General features: G+C 41.8%; 1 protein-coding gene and 2 long non-coding RNA genes across 3 annotated transcripts in view; 2 read left to right on the forward strand and 1 right to left on the reverse strand.

Moving 5' to 3' along the window:
* The window catches only part of nvd (cholesterol 7-desaturase nvd), a 455,974-nt gene that overhangs the window by 337,415 nt on the left and 99,992 nt on the right, over positions 1-18,567 (forward strand). The gene's annotated exons all lie outside the window — the stretch shown is intronic.
* On the forward strand, positions 9,515-11,258 carry LOC139352919 (uncharacterized). The gene is made up of 3 exons (XR_011603959.1): positions 9,515-10,190; positions 10,712-10,864; positions 11,059-11,258. It is a non-coding gene; the product is annotated as an uncharacterized lncRNA (long non-coding RNA).
* On the reverse strand, positions 12,187-13,090 carry LOC139352918 (uncharacterized). Its single transcript, XR_011603958.1, has 3 exons — positions 12,890-13,090; positions 12,551-12,651; positions 12,187-12,353 (listed from the first exon to the last, which is right to left on the reverse strand). It is a non-coding gene; the product is annotated as an uncharacterized lncRNA (long non-coding RNA).

Below are 18,567 nucleotides of genomic sequence, written 5' to 3' on the forward strand. Positions count from 1 at the left end.
AGGGGTCTAGTGTGGCCTAAGTGGGGGTATTTGTTGCCTTATCTGCTATCTAACAGTTTGGCCGGGTGGAAGGAACTCATAGTGCATCCCACCACGAAAATTGAAAAAGCAAATTCACCTCACGTTATGCCCAGAGTAGTATCTTCGGGTGGTCGACCTTTATCTGATCTTCTTCGGTCCCCTCCCTCCACTTTTCATGGTTATAGCTCCATTTAGCCAAATATACCCTAGCCGTTGCTAAAAGTAAACTTCTTCATAGGTTCATAGGGACATTCTGCTTGTTGGGTATATGAAATATATTGAAGACTTCTAAAGGCTAAATAGGGTGGTTTTAAAATCCCATATGCTACTGTATTGAGCTTAAACATCTGAAGGTATTCTTTCACATTATTTCTCCAGAGAATTACCTGAAAGCATCGATAGGATGAATTATCTGTACATGGACACGAGCAAGACTGCAACAAATTATCTTACTATTGTCCCCTTCTAGTTCACAACCTGCAACCCATCCCAACTCAATATTCTGTACCTAACGACATGAATCTATGTCTCAGATAAATAAAATAGAGATCCAATTGTTTTACAAACTGGATTTAGTTTCTTTAGTTATTCCTGTCTACTAACAGCTGGCTTGAAGATAGCCCCCAAAATTTGTAATCTGTTTTCGCGAATACTTTGATGAGCAATCAATGATTTTTTTTTTACTCTATGTTTGGGTTTTTCTAAGTGGCGAGAAATTCACTGCTCATCAAATGTTGATGCGCTCATTTTGCAAAATAAGTCTATCCAATATTTTGACGTACAAGAAATCTGAGAGCTAGTAGCTAGAGAGTAGTTAATGTATGAGTGAAATCAGATTGAGTGGATTTTACTTTCGTAAGCTACAAGGTGGAAATGAATGTATGGGGATGAACCTACCGCAAATTCGCTTCATTATGTAGGGGGGCTAAAAGCATATATGTTTCGTTCCTTCTTTATATTTAAGTCTTATACTCCGATCCGATGGGCAGAGCCAACAAAATTGAAATAAAAGTACAAATACTCTTTCCTAACGTCCTCATGGTGTCAATATTGAAGCCTCCGATTAAGGAGTACTAAATTGGTTGGACCTTACCAGGGTACAACCAATTTATTTCAAGGCTTATTGCGATAGTTGAGCGTTACAACTACCGAGCTTTGATTATAATTGTGATTAATAAAAAATGTTATTCGTGTTTACATTAAACAGACCTATTACAAAAAGAAAATAAAGAAAATGAAATCCCTTGAAAAAATTGACCAGTTTTTTCAACAATTTAAAGGAGAGGTATATACCAAAACTATATTTATGGATCTAAAAATTTGGTGAATTTTGTAATCGAGAATTGACACCGGAAATATGCACCTGCCTCTTCTATGCAAATCGTCGGAATGGAGCCAGAAAATAAAATTCCAAAATAATGTAACACTTTCGCAGTACCAAACTAAATAAATATATAAGTTATTATGCTACAAAATGTAAATGTAAAAATGTTTTAATTGTAGTCAATGTTCAAATTGTAGTCAGGCTAAAGGAGGCTGTTAACACGTCAGAAAAGTAAGAAAACATACATTTTTCAAGCTACTACGCGGCTATGGGTAAACAGGGATGGGGGATGCCGTTAAGTGACGCCATTTTATGTCCACATATCGGTCCCTTGCACTGCCCTATCCCTCTTCAATCTCCCTTTAGTCTCTGCGCCGCTCTTGAACTTCTAAGCTAATCTAGCCGTAATTAGTTCCATTTTCCAAGTGTCCAAGTGTAATATCCCACCGTGTTTCTATATCCGATTGTGGAATATTCCAGTTCCCTGGACCTCATTGATTTTCCAGCGACTAAGATACCGCCCGCTCAAATTTTTATCTTTTAACCGGATCTTTGGATTTTCCTCTCCTGGAGTGTCCTTGGATTATACCCAACAGCAAAAAATTTTTTGTATGATTTCTTGTCTTAGTCCAAAAAATACACAATATATTTTATACATATATTTTGCAGGAATTGAAACATATATATATATATATTATATATTAAGTTGTCAAATAGTCCTGCGGTAATTTTATTGAATTTTCAAGTGTTCATAAAATAGGTTACAATAATGCCATTCAAGTCAAATTTGCGCTGTTTTTGTCCCAGCTCTTGACCGATGCTACGGATGGTACTATGCCGGTCTCTTTCGAACAATTCAGCGAATTTCTCGCAATTTTTGACGACACGCCTTCCGGAGCGTGGCGCATCTTCGACCACCTTTAAACCAGAACGAAAACGTTGAAACCATCGTTGTGCGGTGAAAATGGAAACTGTAACTTGTCCATAAACTGCACAAATTTTATTGGCGGCTTGAGATGCATTTTTGTCTTTATAGTTGTAATACTGTATAAATATGCCGTATTTTCTCTTTATTTTTCTTCATGTTCACGAACGTCTAAAAAGAAACAACAATCAATCAAGTACTTGTTGGCGCGTGAAAAGAGCTGAAAAGTGTACAATTAAAAGGATTCACAAATTTTTTATATAAACAAGAATGAATTTAGAAAAGAATTGTGTACGTCGGCGGGGTAGCGAGGTACCGTCGGCGCTGGTATGATGGCGTGGGTGGCGACGGCGGGAACTGGCGGCGTCGTCGAGCTGCCGCGCTGGGCCTCGGCGATTTGCTGCTGGTGCGATTTGCTGCTGGGTGCGGCGGAAAGCGTCTAAGCTGTAGGGGTTCGTGTGTGCGCACGTTCGGCTCGATTTTGAGGACCACCTCCAGCTTGATGGCCTCGTCGCCCTTCGACAGAATCGTAGCCGTGCAGATGCTCTCATCGCCCACGTTTGTTGTCGGCAAACGAAACGCGGCGGCCAGGGATGCATCGATGGAGCTTGTCGGTGTGCACGGATCGATGAGTGCGGCGGTGTCGAACGTCTTCTCTCCGGTCTCGACGATCACCACAGCAGTCGGGAGGACATTGACGCTATGACGCTGGAGCAGTGCGGCGAGCGACGGAGCTGGTGTCGAGGATGCTGAGCGCGGTGGAGGGGCAGGCGTTCGGCGAGTTGGCGAATCTTGCCGGCGCGAACGCTGCGGAGAAGCGGGCTGTTGCTTGGAGCGGGACTTTTGCTTGGAGCCGGACTTTTGCTTGGAGCCGGATTTTTTCCGGGAAACAAGGTCGTGCATGTGCAGCAGAACGTGATGGTTCCGGTTGCACGTTCTGCACCGGTCACCGCTACGACAGCTCCCAGTGGAGTGCTCGTGTGCGAGACAGTTCGCGCAGTACTTGTTAATAAGAACTGCCCGCAGCCGCTTCTCTGCGCTCAGCTTTAGGAACCTCTGACACTTCCGAAGAGGATGGATTCCGCGGCAGGCTCGGCATCGGTAGGACTGAGTACCTCTAGTACGTCTGCTGTCCAAAGCCTGAGCGCTACGTGAACGGGGAGCCATTTTCCTGTTTAGAGTGTGGATAAGGAAAAAACAAACAGGGCTGATTAACAATGACGTGGATAATGGCTACGGACAAAGGTGTGTAAGAAACGCGGCTCGTTACGAGGTAATTTTGGGCGGCTCTCTTGGAAGAAGAACCACCTTGGTCACTGGACGTTTGACAATGCCGCGTGTCGTACGAATGTCGACTACGCGGACATTGCCATCGGCTCCCGGAAAAACGGAGTCTATTCTTCCGAGTCGCCACTCATTTGAGGGCAAATTGTCATCCTTAATGACGACCAGATCGCCAACACGCAGATTTTCTGTGGGGACTTGCCACTTGTTGCGCTTGTGGAGCTCCTTAAGGTACTCATCCTTCCATCGAGTGCGGAATTGTTGATGGAGAGACTTTAAGTGCTGCCACCGGTTCAGAATGGACTTGGATTCGCCCTTTACTTCAGGTTCCACTATGGATAGAAGAGGTCCACCAACAAGAAAGTGCCCTGGTGTCAACGCTAAGAGATCAGTTGGATCCTCGGACATGGGAGATAGCGGTCTGGAATTCAGACAAGCTTCGATTCTCGCTAGGAGGGTGGACAGCTCTTCAAAGGTGTACTTCCGTGTAGCGGTGGACTTGTAAAACAAGGTCTTGAAGCTCTTGACACCAGCTTCCCATAGGCCTCCCATATGGGGTGCCCCAGGAGGAATGAATTGCCAGGTGAGCTGCTGATGACTATACGCATCGGTCACAGACTCCTTAACGGCTTGCAGGAAGTCTCGGGAAAGCACGGTGGAGGCGCCGACGAAGGTCTTTCCATTGTCGGACTGGACTTGGCGAGGACACCCTCTTCTAGAGACGAAACGAGCAAAAGCGGCAAGAAACTTTTCAGTCGTTAAGTCGGATGTAGGCTCTAGATGGATGGCCCTTGTAGAAAAACAAACGAAAACCAACACATACCCTTTTGTAATAACACAAGCTCTTTCTTTTTTATATCAAACGGGCCGGCGTAGTCCATCCCTGTGTACGTGAACGGACGGGAAAAAGACACTCATCATCATCTGGACTTGCAATATCTTTTTGTGGATAACGCAGTCCTTGTAGAAGCTAACCACTGCCTTCACCAAGTTCTTTATTCTCGGAACCCAGTATCTGGACCGGGTGAGACGCACCACATTACAACCATGTAATGGAATGAGATGCGTGAATTTTACCAGAAGGCGCGAGGGTGCACATTCGTACGGTAGGATTATAGGAATTCGTTCATCATACCGCAAACTGTCGCAGGCCTTTATGCGGCCGCATGCCCTGATTAGCCCTTTCTTGTCTAGAAAGAACTTGCCGCGGGCACAGGACGCTTCTGATTCAAGCAGCGATATTCTTTAGAAAAATACCTGCGCTGAGTGCAAATTGTCATGAGCTGTTCCGCGGCGGCGGAAAGCGGTGATTGTCTTTGACATCGCTGGACAAATCGATGGACATACGCGAGTACCCGCAATGCTCTATCTAATTTGGAAAAGCGATCCAGAAAATCTTCTGTCGGCATATACGCCACATGGGCTTTGACGGCACGCCTCTCGATCTCGGTCACAGGCAGGTCGGTTCCCTGGCTTGGCCAATGATCGCGTGGACATTGCAGCCAAGTGGGTCCATTTGGCTAACCATTCTAGCACAATCGTGGAATCGGTCCAACAATGGAGTTTTGTGGTCAGCCTCGGCATATTTGGATGAATGGCTTCGGCCATCTCGGACAAAAGGAGAGCCCCACATAGCTCCAGCCTGGGAAGGAACACCGTTTTGACTGGCGTCACACGCGTCTTGGCCGTGAGCAAGTGGCCCTTGTCTTATGGCCTAGCTCTACGCGCATGTAGATCGCAGCTCCGTTTGCCTTTTGCGAGGCGTCACAGAATCCGTGATGCTGTACGCAAAACTCTGGGCGGAAGAAAACCCATCTGGGTATTCTGACCTGGTCTAGGACCGAATAGTTCTGGAGAAAGCTGTTCCACCTTTGGCACAGCTCAATTGGAAGTTTATCGTCCCAACCTAGATCCTGGAGACAAAGATTTGCATAAAGATTTTGGCACACACAACAAATGGAGCGAGCCAGCCTGCTGGATCAAACAGCTTGGCAATTTGCAAAAAGACTTGGCTTTTCGTGGGGGAGATTTCCGTTTCTAAATCTGGTGGGACGAAAAAGAACTCATCGGACGTCGGCTTCCATCGTACGCTGAGAGTTTTGGCTGTGCTCGCAGTGTCGATCTCGAGGAAGTCGGTTGTCAGAAGATTATCGCTTTGAATATGAGCTAATGTTTCTTTGTGGTTGGAAGTCCATTTTCTCAATGGAAACCCTGCGGAATCTAGAGCACTTTGTAGCTCGCAAGCAATGAACTGAGCGTCCTCGGCGGAGTCAGATCCCGAAAGGACATCGTCTACATACATATGACTTCGAATGACGTTGCTCGCTCTTGGATGGCTGAGCTGCACGTCAGTTGCCAGCTGTTGCAGGACTCGAATGGCGAGGAAAGGCGCGCAATTGACTCCAAAAGTTACCGTCTGTAATTCGAAATCTCGAATGGGCCCCTCGCTGATGCGGAACAAGATGCACTGGAACGGGAAATGCTTCGGATCTACCCATATCTGCCGATACATTTTTTCACGGGGCATAATCTGGAGAACATGGTGGATGGGGTAGCAATTCGTAGCCCAATTTGACCAATTTGGCCTTGTCGAAGGCGGAAGTGTGAGCAGGTGCGTTGTCATTATGGAAGAGCACTTTTTTCTTCGCCAAATGGGGCCGTATTTTCTGCAATTCGGCGGCGAATCGGCCCAATAATTCGGAATAGTACAGCCCTGTGACCGTTTTGCCCTTCTCCAGGTAGTCGATGTAGATCACACCTTATGAATCCCAATAAACGGTGGCCATCACCTTTCCGGCCGATGGGACAGTCTTCGCCTTCTTCGGGGCAGGTTCGCCGGGTGAAGTTCACTGTTTCGACTGTTCCTTGGGCTCTGCTGTGTACCAGTGGATCCATGTTTCGTCGACGGTCACGAAACGACGCAGAAACTCCTTCGGATTGCACTTAAACAGCGTCAAACACTGCTCTGAAGTGGTCTCACGGTTGCGTTTGTTGTCCGGAGTGAGCAAACGCCGACAGGTTTCTCATGCCCAACATTTCATGCAGGATATGACCCACGCAGTGTTTTGACATGCCGACTGTCTCAGCTTTCTCGCGTATCTTCAATCGGCGGTCTGCCAATACGAGATCGTGGATTTTTGTCACGTTATCCTCCGTGGTAGCCGTTTTTGGGGCACTGGGCGTGGCTCATCAAAAACCGACGTGCGACCACGTTGAAACTCGTTAAACCAATTTTTGACGGTCGCCATCAAAGGAGAAGAGTCACCGTACACAGCACCCAAGCGCTCTTTGATTTCGCTGCGCGATTTCCCTTGCAAAAACCAGAATCGAATCAAAGACCGATATTGCTCTTTCTCCATTTTTCCAAAATTCGCGGACACGTCCGATTCCACACGCAGTCAAAACAAAACAAGGAAGAACGCTATAGTCGAGGTCCTCGACTATCAGATACCCGTTACTCAAAGGGAAATGGAGATATGCAAGCAGCAAAGCGAGATAAAATGCGCCACCTACCGGCGGTAGACAGATTTAAGCGTTATGGGCGTTAGAGTGTGCGTGGCAAATTTATTTTTGGGTCAATCGATAGGTATTGACGACACCAATACATTTCAGTTAAAATTTTTTATCTAGCAAGCAAATTGTGGGCGTCACAGGTTTTCGCGGTTTGTGGGCGTTTAAGTGGGCGTTGCAAACTTTTTTTTAGGTCAATCGATAGGTATTGATGAGATCAATACATTTCAGTTAAAATTTTCTATCTAGCATCAAAACTGTAGGAGTTACAGTTTTGGGCGGCTTGTGGGCGTTAGAGTGGGCGTGGCAGTCTACTGAAACAAACTTGCGCCGCGTAAGAAGCTCAGGAATCTGTACGCCAAATCTCAATAGCCTAGCTCTCATAGTTTCCGAGATCTCAGCGTTCATCCGGACAGACAGACGGACAGACGGACAGACGGACATGGCTAGATCGACTCGGCTAGTGATCCTGATCAAGAATATATATACTTTATGGGGTCGGAAACGCTTCCTTCTGCCTGTTACATACTTTCCGACGAATCTAGTATACCCTTTTACTCTACGAGTAACGGGTATAACTACGTGTCCGGTTCGGCTGAAATTTCGACAGTAGCCGTCTACGAGAATGTACTACACGATAGTAAATTTCTCTTGCGATAGTGACGCCATCGGGCGGTGAGGCTAAGTACTTATCGGACTGACCTCGTTAGGATCACGAAACGGAAGACTTACGACATACCTGCCGTTATCGTCTCTCGTAGTCGTCCGGAGAAAATTTTCCTCACATGTCAAATCGGAAGATTTTGTCACTTTTACTGGCAGATCCTCCTCCACCTCCCAAAATGTGGTGAGAAGCCTATCCAGGGACGTGTCAACCGTGTGGTAGATTCGTGTCGAAAAAACGGAAATCTGATGAGGAGAGAGCCACAAATGTTCGGCCGGGTGCCGCTGAGGAGAATGTAAGGCAGTAGGCCGGCCCCGACCAGAATATCTATCTGTGCGCTCTCGTAGAACTTTGAATCCGCTAGTGGCAGTTCGGGAAGATCCCGTAAAAACTGTTGCGGAATCGGACAGGATGGGAGGTTTCCAGCTAATTGAGGAAGAACACAGGCCGTCGTGTTTATTTGCAAACCAGGCCTGGTCGGAGAACGGATGGTAAACTGACAGAGCTTTTTGGATTCAGCGGATACTGTCTGGTTTAAGCCTGATACTTGGGCTCGGATTACCTGGTGAGGCAACTTAATTAATTTGAACAGCCGCTCAGAAATAATGGATGCCTCTGATCCTGAATCTATCAAGGCACGAGCTTTAAAATTCGACCCCAGGTGACATATGTCAATTATGGCGGTACCCAGCAAGACGGATCTATACCCCGTCGCGAAGTAATTTTGGACTGTAGAGTCCGTGGACCCGGAACCGGTGGCAACTGGCGTATTTGGTCTTGATCTGGGTCTCGGGGAAAGATTCGAAGGCGATTAAGAGGAGTTGCCTCTGTGTAGAAAGGTGTGATGGCGGCTCTACAGATATGCCTGGAACTACGGGCTGTGGAATAGACAACTTGTTGTTATCACTTCCAACGGACATTTAAAATAAATGACCTTTTTTGGGTCAGAATCTGCTCGCCTTTGTTTATGTCGAATAAATAGGACACCTGGCCCACTTCTGGAACAGTAGAACGAGGCGTCGATAAAAAAAGTAGTGGATCGGAGAAATAGAAATTGGAGCAAGTACCGACCTGGTTTACTTTGCGGAAATAAACCCAAAGATACGGATAAGGAACGGTGAGTAAGGAGTTCGTATATCACCCGTGGAGAAATAATACTATATTATTTAACCTTTTTGGTATATGTATATTGTAATTGGGATCAAGTTTGGTATATTTTTTTTTTAGTGCTGGTATTTTTTGAGTTGGAAATAAATGGACGGGGGAAAAATTCAAAACATGTGTTAATATGTAGTCCCCGGTGGAGTAATTGTATTATTTCGCTTTTACTTCAACGTCTGAATGAAGAAAAATACCAGAATATGCCAACAAGTTGTTGGCCGGAGGAAGCTATTAATTATATAAATTAAAACAATACTATAATTCAAAGTAATCTGTTGATAATGTAATATTCCAAGGGAAAAAATACTAAAATATACCGAAAAATGTGGTGAACGGGGGATGCTATGCATGTGGTGGAGTGCTGGTATTGTTTTCCCTGGATAAAATAAATTTTAAGTAGTAAATACCAAATACCAAAAAAAATACTAAAAAGTTTGATGGTGTTTGATGGTGATGGAACGGGATGGTGGAGTTAAAATTATATGTGAATATATGTAGATTTGTATGTATGTAGATAATTGTATGTATGTAGATACGGATATGTATGTAGATATTGATATGTATGTAGATATTTGTATGTATGTAGATATTTGTATGTATTTGGGTATGGATATGTATGTAGATACCCTGCAGTTCCAAAATTGAGTTAAGCGCCCAATCATCACGAAGCCGACTGCGACGTCGGCAGAGAAGCCAGCGATGCCGGCAGAGCTGAGCGCAACGGCGGCAAAGCGACGCGCTCTCAGTCGGGTCCGCAAAGAGAACGCACAAAAAAGTAATTTTGGGCTCTCCCTCTCTCGTCAAGTCTCAGACGAAAAAGTGCGCGTGAAGGGAAGGAGGCCCAGCAACTAAAATATATAGACCTTTGTGCACCCTTGCCTTTTGAATAATGCGACATTTGTTCGTAAATGTTAAAACAACGATTTAAAATAATAGGTTTCTGTTTTAAAATATTTGTATTTCTTAAACAAATTTATATGTTTATTAATATAATTTAATAATATGTAAAGTTTTAAAAATATATTTTTATAAACCGATTTGCATAGTCGAATATGTCTATAAATACCCTGCTTTTATGTGCAAGATGCATAGACCAAACGGGACATGCAAAAAAAACAACAACGGCTTAGCGGAACCGTTGTTGTTGTTGCTTGTTGTTTTTCTGGAAGGCACGCGCCTTTTTTCGTCTTTTCACTTGCGTTTACTTTAGTGAAGGAGTTAGAAGTTGAAGCAAACATACCAGCAATTTACTAAATTAAATTAAATTAGTGCCTTAAAAGTGAAAAAGAAACGATTCCCAGGTAAGTCTGTCGCAGACTAATAATATTGAAAACAGTGAGAGTAAAAAACAAGATAATCTATATTTAAAATAAGGGAAATACAAGATTCCCAAAATAACACGTGGCGGAAAAAAAATAGCTGTGAAAAATATTAATTTTTGACGTGAAAAGCAACAAATGGTGCATATAATAAACAAATCTGTGAAAAAATTTTAAAATCTTATTGAGTGCTGAGTTCCTAGGGACCAAAAATAAGAGATGTTTGTTTTTATAACTTATGATTTTTTGATTAAAGCACAATTTTTATTTTTGTGTAAGTAAACAAACATGGCTATTTAAATAAAAACCTCAAACATCTCTAATTTTCCGTCCCTGGAAAAGTGGTATTTTTTCCGCATCTGCAAAATAAATAAATGATTTAATAAATAATAAAAAAAATACATAAATAATTTTTTACAACAAAATAAAATAAATCAAGTGACCGAATACAAAAGTTTGCAAATTTCTTCTCGATATTTTTTTAATTTTCTTTATATTTTTAGACAAGGCTGATGGTAAATCTATAAAAAAATGGAAGGCTAAGTCGTTCCATCTTAAGCATATTATCCGAGGAACTTGTTCTGTCCCACAACTTGGAGGGGGGGGCAAAACAAGAAGACGCTCAGACTACCCAAATTTCGCCCGTGCCTTATTAAGTAAGTTTTTGTTGAGGCTGAAAACTATTGTTTGTAAGTTTAATTTTTAAAAGACTTCTGGGATTTTTACATTGAATGCCAAAGATAACATTTCATTTATTATAAATAAATCTTACAACTAACGATTACTTTCGGTCACTCGTTTTTATTCTCGTCTTCTTTTATTTTTAAAACTAATTTTTTTCTAATACTAGATGCAATCGCCCTGGTGGATCCCTCGGAGCCTCCCGAAAAGGCGCTGCAGAAGGCAATGCGGTGCGTTAAAAACTTGAGTTGTACCAAAAAAAGGCAACGCCGGCACCAGATGCTGAGAAGGAGGTGCCAGCGACCCCGATAACACCGGAAACCCCCAAGCTCAAATTTTAAAATAAACAAGTAAAAATAAAAATTACAACTGAAATTTTATTTGCTGCTAAGCGCTGAAAGTGCGCTTTTTCGCTGCTTGAATGAGCGCTTAACGTGTGCTGAATGTGTGCTTTTACCGCTGCTCAATCGAGCGCTCAACATGTGCTGAATGTGTGCTTTTTCAGCTGCTCAATCGAGCGCTCAACATGTGCTGAACGTGTGCTTTTTCAGCTGCTCAATCGAGCGCTCAAGAGGGTGCTCAAAAAAGCGCTCAATGCGTGCTGTTTTTTGAGCACTGATGAACCCTAGGACATGCCTATGTTAATTTCAGCACATAGCTCCATACAAATTGTGCGCTCATTGAGCGCTGAGTGATGAGCTTTTTGCAGTGATTGAGTGCTCAATAAGCGCTGAATGGTACTGCAGGGGATTTATATGTAGATATTTGTATGTGTGTAGATATTTGTATGTATGTAGATATGGATATAATGTAAGTAATGTTCGGAGGTTCTACATTTATTAAATAATTATTGCCGGTTTAATTATATGTGGACTGTATTTGGAAAAACGAAAAAATATGTGAAAGTCCCTGCAGTACCATTCAGCGCTTATTGAGCACTCAATCACTGCAAAAAGCTCATCACTCAGCGCTCAATGAGCGCACAATTTGTATGGAGCTATGTGCTGAAATTAACATAGGCATGTCCTAGGGTTCATCAGTGCTCAAAAAATAGCACTCATTGAGCGCTTTTTTGAGCACCCTCCTGAGCGCTCGATTGAGCAGCTGAAAAAGCACACGTTCAGCACATGTTGAGCGCTCGATGGAGCAGCTGAAAAAGCGCACGTTCAGCACATGTTGAGCGCTCGATTGAGCAGCGATAAAAGCACACATTCAGCACACGTTGAGCGCTCATTCAAGCAGCGAAAAAGCGCACTTTCAGCGCACGTTGAGCGCTTAGCAGCAAAAAAAATTTCAGTTGTAATTTTTATTTTTATTTGTTTATTTTAAAAATTGAGCTCGGGGGTTTCCGGTGTTATCGGGGTCGCTGGCACCTCCTCCTCAGCATCTGGTTTTTAACGCACCGCATTGCCTTCTGCAGCGCCTTTTCGGGAGGCTCCGAGGGATCGACCAGGGCGATTGCATCTAGTATTAGAAAAAAATTAGTTTTAAAAATAAAACAAGACGAGAATAAAAACGAGTGACCGAAAGTAATCGTTATTTGTAAGATTTATTTATAATAAAAGAAATGTTATCTTTGGCATTCAATGTAAAAATCCCAGAAGTCTTTTAAAAATTAAACTTACAAACAATAGTTACTTTCAGCCTCAATAAAAACTTACTTAATAAGTAAGTTGTGGGACAGAACAAGTTCCTCGGATAATATGCTTAAGATGGAACGATTTAGCCTTCCATTTTTTTATAGATTTACCTTCAGCCTTGTCTAAAAATATAAGAAAATGCAAAAAATATCGAGAAGAAATTAGCAAACTTTTGTTTTCGGTCACTTGATTTATTTTATTTTGTTGTAAACAATTATTACGAAAAATAAACCACACATTATTTATGTATTTTATATTATTTATTAAAACATTTATTTATTTTGCAGTTGCGGAAATAAAATAACACTTTTCCAGGAACTGAAAATTGGAGATGTTTGAGATTTTTATTTAAATACGTACACAAAAGTAAGAATTGTTGTTAAATGTTATTAATATTCATTTTTATCGAATTTTAACCACAAATATAAGTTTTAAAAACAAACATCTCTTATTTTTTGTCCCTAGAAACTTTGCACTCAATAAGATTTTTAAATTCTTTCACAGATTTGTTTATTATATGCACCATTTGTTGCTTTTCACGTCAAAAATTAATATTTTTCACAGCTATTTTTTTTCCGCCACGTGTTATTTTGGGAATCTTGTATTTCCCTTATTATACCCGTTACTCGTAGAGTAAAAGGGTATACTAGATTCGTCGGAAAGTATGTAACAGGCAGAAGGAAGCGTTCCCGACCCCATAAAGTATATATATTCTTGATCAGGATCACTAGCCGAGTCGATCTAGCCATGTCCGTCTGTCCGTCTGTCTGTCCGTCCGGATGAACGCTGAGATCTCGGAAACTATGGGAGCTAGGCTATTGAGATTTGGCGTGCAGATTCCTGAGCTTCTTACGCAGCGCAAGTTTGTTTCAGCACAGTGCCACGCCCACTCTAACGCCCACAAGCCGCCCAAAACTGTGGCTCCTACAGTTTTGATGCTAGAATACAAATTTTAACTGAAATGTATTGTTCTCACCAATACCTATCGATTGACCCAAAAAAAAGTTTGCCACGCCCACTTTAACGCCCACAAACCGCGAAAACCTGTGACGCCCACAATTTTCATGCTAGATAAAAAATTTTAACTGAAATGTATTGGTCTCGTCGATACCTATCGATTGATCCAAAAAAAAATTTGCCACGCCCACTCTAACGCCCATAACGCTTAAATCTGTATACCTCCGGTAGGTGGCGCATTTTAATCTCGCTTTGCTGCTTGCATATCTCCATATAGCTGAGTAACGGGTATCTGATAGTCGAGGTACTCGACTATAGCGTTCTTCCTTGTTTTTAATATAGATTATCTTGTTTTTTACTCTCACTGTTTTAAATATTATTAGTCTGCGACAGACTTACCTGGGAATCGTTTCTTTTTCACTTTTAAGGCACTAATTTAATTTAATTTAGTAAATTGCTGGTATGTTTGCTTCAACTTCTAACTCCTTCACTAAAGTAAACGCAAGTGAAAAGACGAAAAAAGGCGCGTGCCTTCCAGAAAAACAACAAGCAACAACAACAACGGTTCCGCTAAGCCGTTGTTGTTTTTTTTGCATGTCCCGTTTGGTCTATGCATCTTGCACATAAAAGCAGGGTATTTATAGACATATTCGACTATGCAAATCGGTTTATAAAAATATATTTTTAAAACTTTACATATTATTAAATTATATTAATAAACATATAAATTTGTTTAAGAAATAAAAATATTTTAAAACAGAAACCTATTATTTTAAATCGTTGTTTTAACATTTACGAACAAATGTCGCATTATTCAAAAGGCAAGGGTGCACAAAGGTCTATATATTTTAGTTGCTGGGCCTCCTTCCCTTCACGCGCACTTTTTCGTCTGAGACTTGACGAGAGAGGGAGAGCCCAAAATTACTTTTTTGTGCGTTCTCTTTGCGGACCCGACTGAGAGCGCGTCGCTTTGCCGCCGTTGCGCTCAGCTCTGCCGGCATCGCTGGCTTCTCTGCCGACGTCGCAGTCGGCTTCGTGATGATTGGGCGCTTAACTCAATTTTGGAACTGCAGGGGTATTTTAGCGGCTGCGGATATACAGTGAGAAAATCTTGGAAAGTTTTGGGGGCCTGAATTGGCAGATCTCTGGAAATTAAATAATTCTCACTGTATGCTTTTCTTATATTTGCACAATATTTGTTCTAAGCTTGGAATTTTTTTCTCGATTTTATATATGTGTATGTATGTAAGGATGAGCGGCCAAATGCAATTAAAAATGGAGTCGGAAAAATTGGCAATATGGCCGCACGTAGCAAAAGGAAAATCGAAGAAAAACAAGAAAGGAAGTTAGCTTCGGCAAGCCGAAGCTTATATACCCTTGCAGCTATAATTATTAAATTTAAAAAAACAAAAAACTAAATTCCCAATAGTATAAGATAATATGTCAAAAAACACCGAAGCTATAATTTGTTTCATATTATTTTCCTACCAATTTTCCGATCGTTTCCATGGCAGCTATATGATATAGTCGTCCGATTTTGATAAAATTAAATTCGAAATTCAGAACTAATTAAAAAATGTTATTTCCAAGCTATAATTTGTGTCATATTATTTTCCTACCAATTTTCCGATCGTTCCTATGGCAGCTATATGATATAGTCGTCCGATTTTGATAAAATTAAATTCGAAATTCAAAACTAATTAAAAAATGTTATGTCCAAGCTTAGGAGGTTATATGCTAAAAAACACCAAAGATATAATTTTTTTAAATTTGTTTTTCCTATTATTCCTATGGGAGCTATATGATATAGTTGTCCGGTCCGGCTGGTTCCGACTTATATACTACCTGCAAAAGATATACGACTTTTGGGAAAGTTTCAGCCCGATAGCTTTAAAACTGAGAGACTAGTTTGCGTAGAAACGTTTTCAGTCCAATGCTCTCAAACCAAAGTAGTTAGGACAAGCCTTGACACTACCCTGCAGTACCATTCAGCGCTTATTGAGCACTGAATCACTGCAAAATGTTCATCACTGAGCGCTCAATGAGCGCATAATTTGTATGGAATTGAGTGCTTAAATTAACATAGGCATGTCCTAGGGTTCATCAGTGCACAAAAACTAGCACGCATTGAGCGCTTTTTTGAGCTCTTTTTTGAGCAGCAAAAAAAGCACACGTTCAGCACATGTTGAGCGCTCGATTAAGCAGCGGAAAAAGCACACAATCAGCACACGTTGAGCTCTCGATTAAGCAGCGGAAAAGCACACATTCAGCATATGTTGAGCGCTCATTCAAGCAGCGAAAAAGCGCACATTCAGCACACGTTGAGCGCTTAGCAGCAAATAAAATTTCAGTTGTAATTTTTATTTTTATTTGTTTATTTTAAAATTTGAGCTCGGGGGTTTTCGGTGTTTTTGGGGTCGCTGGCACCTCCTCCTCAGCATCTGGTGCCGGTGTTGCCTTTTTTTTTGGTACAACTCAAGTTTTTAACGCACCGCATTGCCTTCTGCAGCGCCTTTTCGGGAGGCTCCGACGGCTCCACCAGGGCGATTGCATCTAGTACTAGAAAAAAATTAGTTTTAAAAATAAAACAAGACGAGAATAAAAACGAGTGACCGAAAGTAATCGTTATTTGTAAGATTTATTTATAATAAATGAAATGTTATCTTTGGCATTCAATGTAAAAATCTCAGAAGTCTTTTAAAAATTAAACTTACAAACAATAGTTACTTTCAGCCTCAATAAAAACTTACTTAATAAAGCGCGGACGAAATGTGGGTAGTCTGAGCTTCTTCTTGTTTTGCCCCCCCTCCAAGTTGTGGGACAGAACAAGTTCCTCGGATAATATGCTTAAGATGGAACGACTTGGCCTTCCATTTTTTTTATAGATTTACCATTAGCCTTGTCTAAAAATATAAAATATCGAGAAGAAATTTGCAAACTTTTGTTTTCGGTCACTTGATTTATTTTATTTTGTTGTAAAAAATTATTCATGTATTTTTTTATTATTTATTAAATCATTTATTTATTTTGCAGATGCGGAAAAAAATACCAGTTTTCCAGGGACGGAAAATTAGAGATGTTTGAAATTTTTATTTAAATAGCCATGTTTAATAACTTACACAAAAAAAAATTGTGCTTTAATGTTATTAATACAAAAAAACATAAGTTATAAAAACATAACATCTCTGATTTTTGGTCCCTACTAACTTAGCACTCAATAAGATTTTCAAATTTGTTCACAGATTCATTCCTTTGTTTATTTATTTATTTTCACGTCAAAAATTAATATTTTTCAAAGCTATTTTTTTCCGCCACGTGTTTTTTTGGGAATCTTGTATTTTCCATTTTTTTAATATACATTAACTTGTTTTTACTCTCACTGTTTAAATAAATATTGGTCTGCGAAAGACTTACCTGGGAATCGTATAGGTTAGGTATCACTTTTAAACCACTGGTTCATTTCATTTAACTTCGTTAATTGCGGGTAATTCTAACTCGTAAGTAAACTCAAGTGAAATAGACGAAAAAAGTCGCGTGCCTTCCAGAAAAACAACAAGCAACAACAACAACGGTTCCGCTAATCCGTTGTTGTTATGTTTTTTTGGCATGTCCCGTTTGGTCTATGCATCTTGCACATAAAAGCAGGGTATTTATAGACATATCCGACTATGCAATCGTTATATAAAAATATATTTTGAAGACTTCACGTATTAATAAATAATATTAATAAACATATAAATTTTTTTAAGAAGTACAAATATTTTAAAACAGAAACCTATTATTTTAAATGGTTGTTTTATCATTTACGAACAAATGTCGCATTATTCAAAAGGCAAGGGTGCACAATAGTCTATATATTTTAGTTGCTGGGCCTCCTTCCCTTCACACGCACTTTTCCGTCTGAGACATGGCGAGAGAGGGAGAGCCCAAAATTACTTTTTGTGCGTTCTCTTTGCGGACCCGACTGAGAGCGCGTCGCTTTGCTGCCGTTGCGCTCAGCTCTGCCGGCGTCGCTGGCTGCTCTGCTGACGTCGCAGTCGGCTTCGTGATGATTGGGCCCTTAACTCAAATGTGGAACTGCAGGGTAGAGCCAGAAAACGACATACATACAAGTTAACACCGGCCAAACGCCCCCTTCCCTTCACCCCCTCTCGGCCACCCAGCAACACCAAAACATTCGAGTGGCTGCAGCCGCTAAGTTATGGTACCAGCAGCGATGGAACAGCAGCGGGCTGACCGGCCGGCTTCCCCTTCCCCCCGCCGCGATGCCGACTCAGCGCGGCAACATGCGCCGGCCGGCCGCTGACCTACCTGCCCCCCCGCACCCCGTGCGGAGTCAGCACAACGACATCCGCTGGCCTGGCTCGGGAACGCTGACCGCTCACCGTGCAAGTGGAGCACGGTGAGAACTGCAAGGTCGGCAAAACTTCAGCCGGCCGCTGACGCTGACGCTGACGCCGACGTCGACGCCGGGACTGCACTCACCGGGCTCTGGCAGGTGTCGGCGCAGAAGACTGGGGCAGAGCCAATTGGACCGGCAAACCGAGACGACTTATCAACTTAGATTTATTAAATAAAGAATTATTATAACGAACTCTAAAGGCCGACGCTATTCATTGGGAGGAGCACTAACGCACATAAAGGGCAACTGTACCGATCGTGAAGAACGAGCTACGCTTGGGACTGCACGAGCACTCAGGAATGTCCAGGTATTGAGTCGGTCCTTCCCGGGGACATGCGAGGCCCCTCGGGAAGGACTTAACTTACATACATACATACATGTATGTGTTTATGCATGTGTGGATGTAAAAAATTGCAATCTAATATCCGCGGCAAATAGAATTCTTTCAAACGAAGCTATTCAACCAAATATTTTGAAATACCGAATGTGCCTTAAAATTGTGTATGTTTAGCAAGCATATATAAATATAATTGTTTTTTGTCTATTTTATGTGTTGCTTTCTCATCCTTGGCGCTGGCTGAAACAAAAGCAGAGCCGAGAAATGAGAGCAAGGGAGAGAGAACAAAGTGCGCGGCTAACTTATTTTAAAGTTTGTTATCTGAGTAACGGGTATCTGATA

The sequence above is a fragment of the Drosophila suzukii genome, chromosome 3 (assembly GCF_043229965.1).
Source record: "Drosophila suzukii chromosome 3, CBGP_Dsuzu_IsoJpt1.0, whole genome shotgun sequence".
NCBI lineage: Eukaryota > Metazoa > Arthropoda > Insecta > Diptera > Drosophilidae > Drosophila > Drosophila suzukii.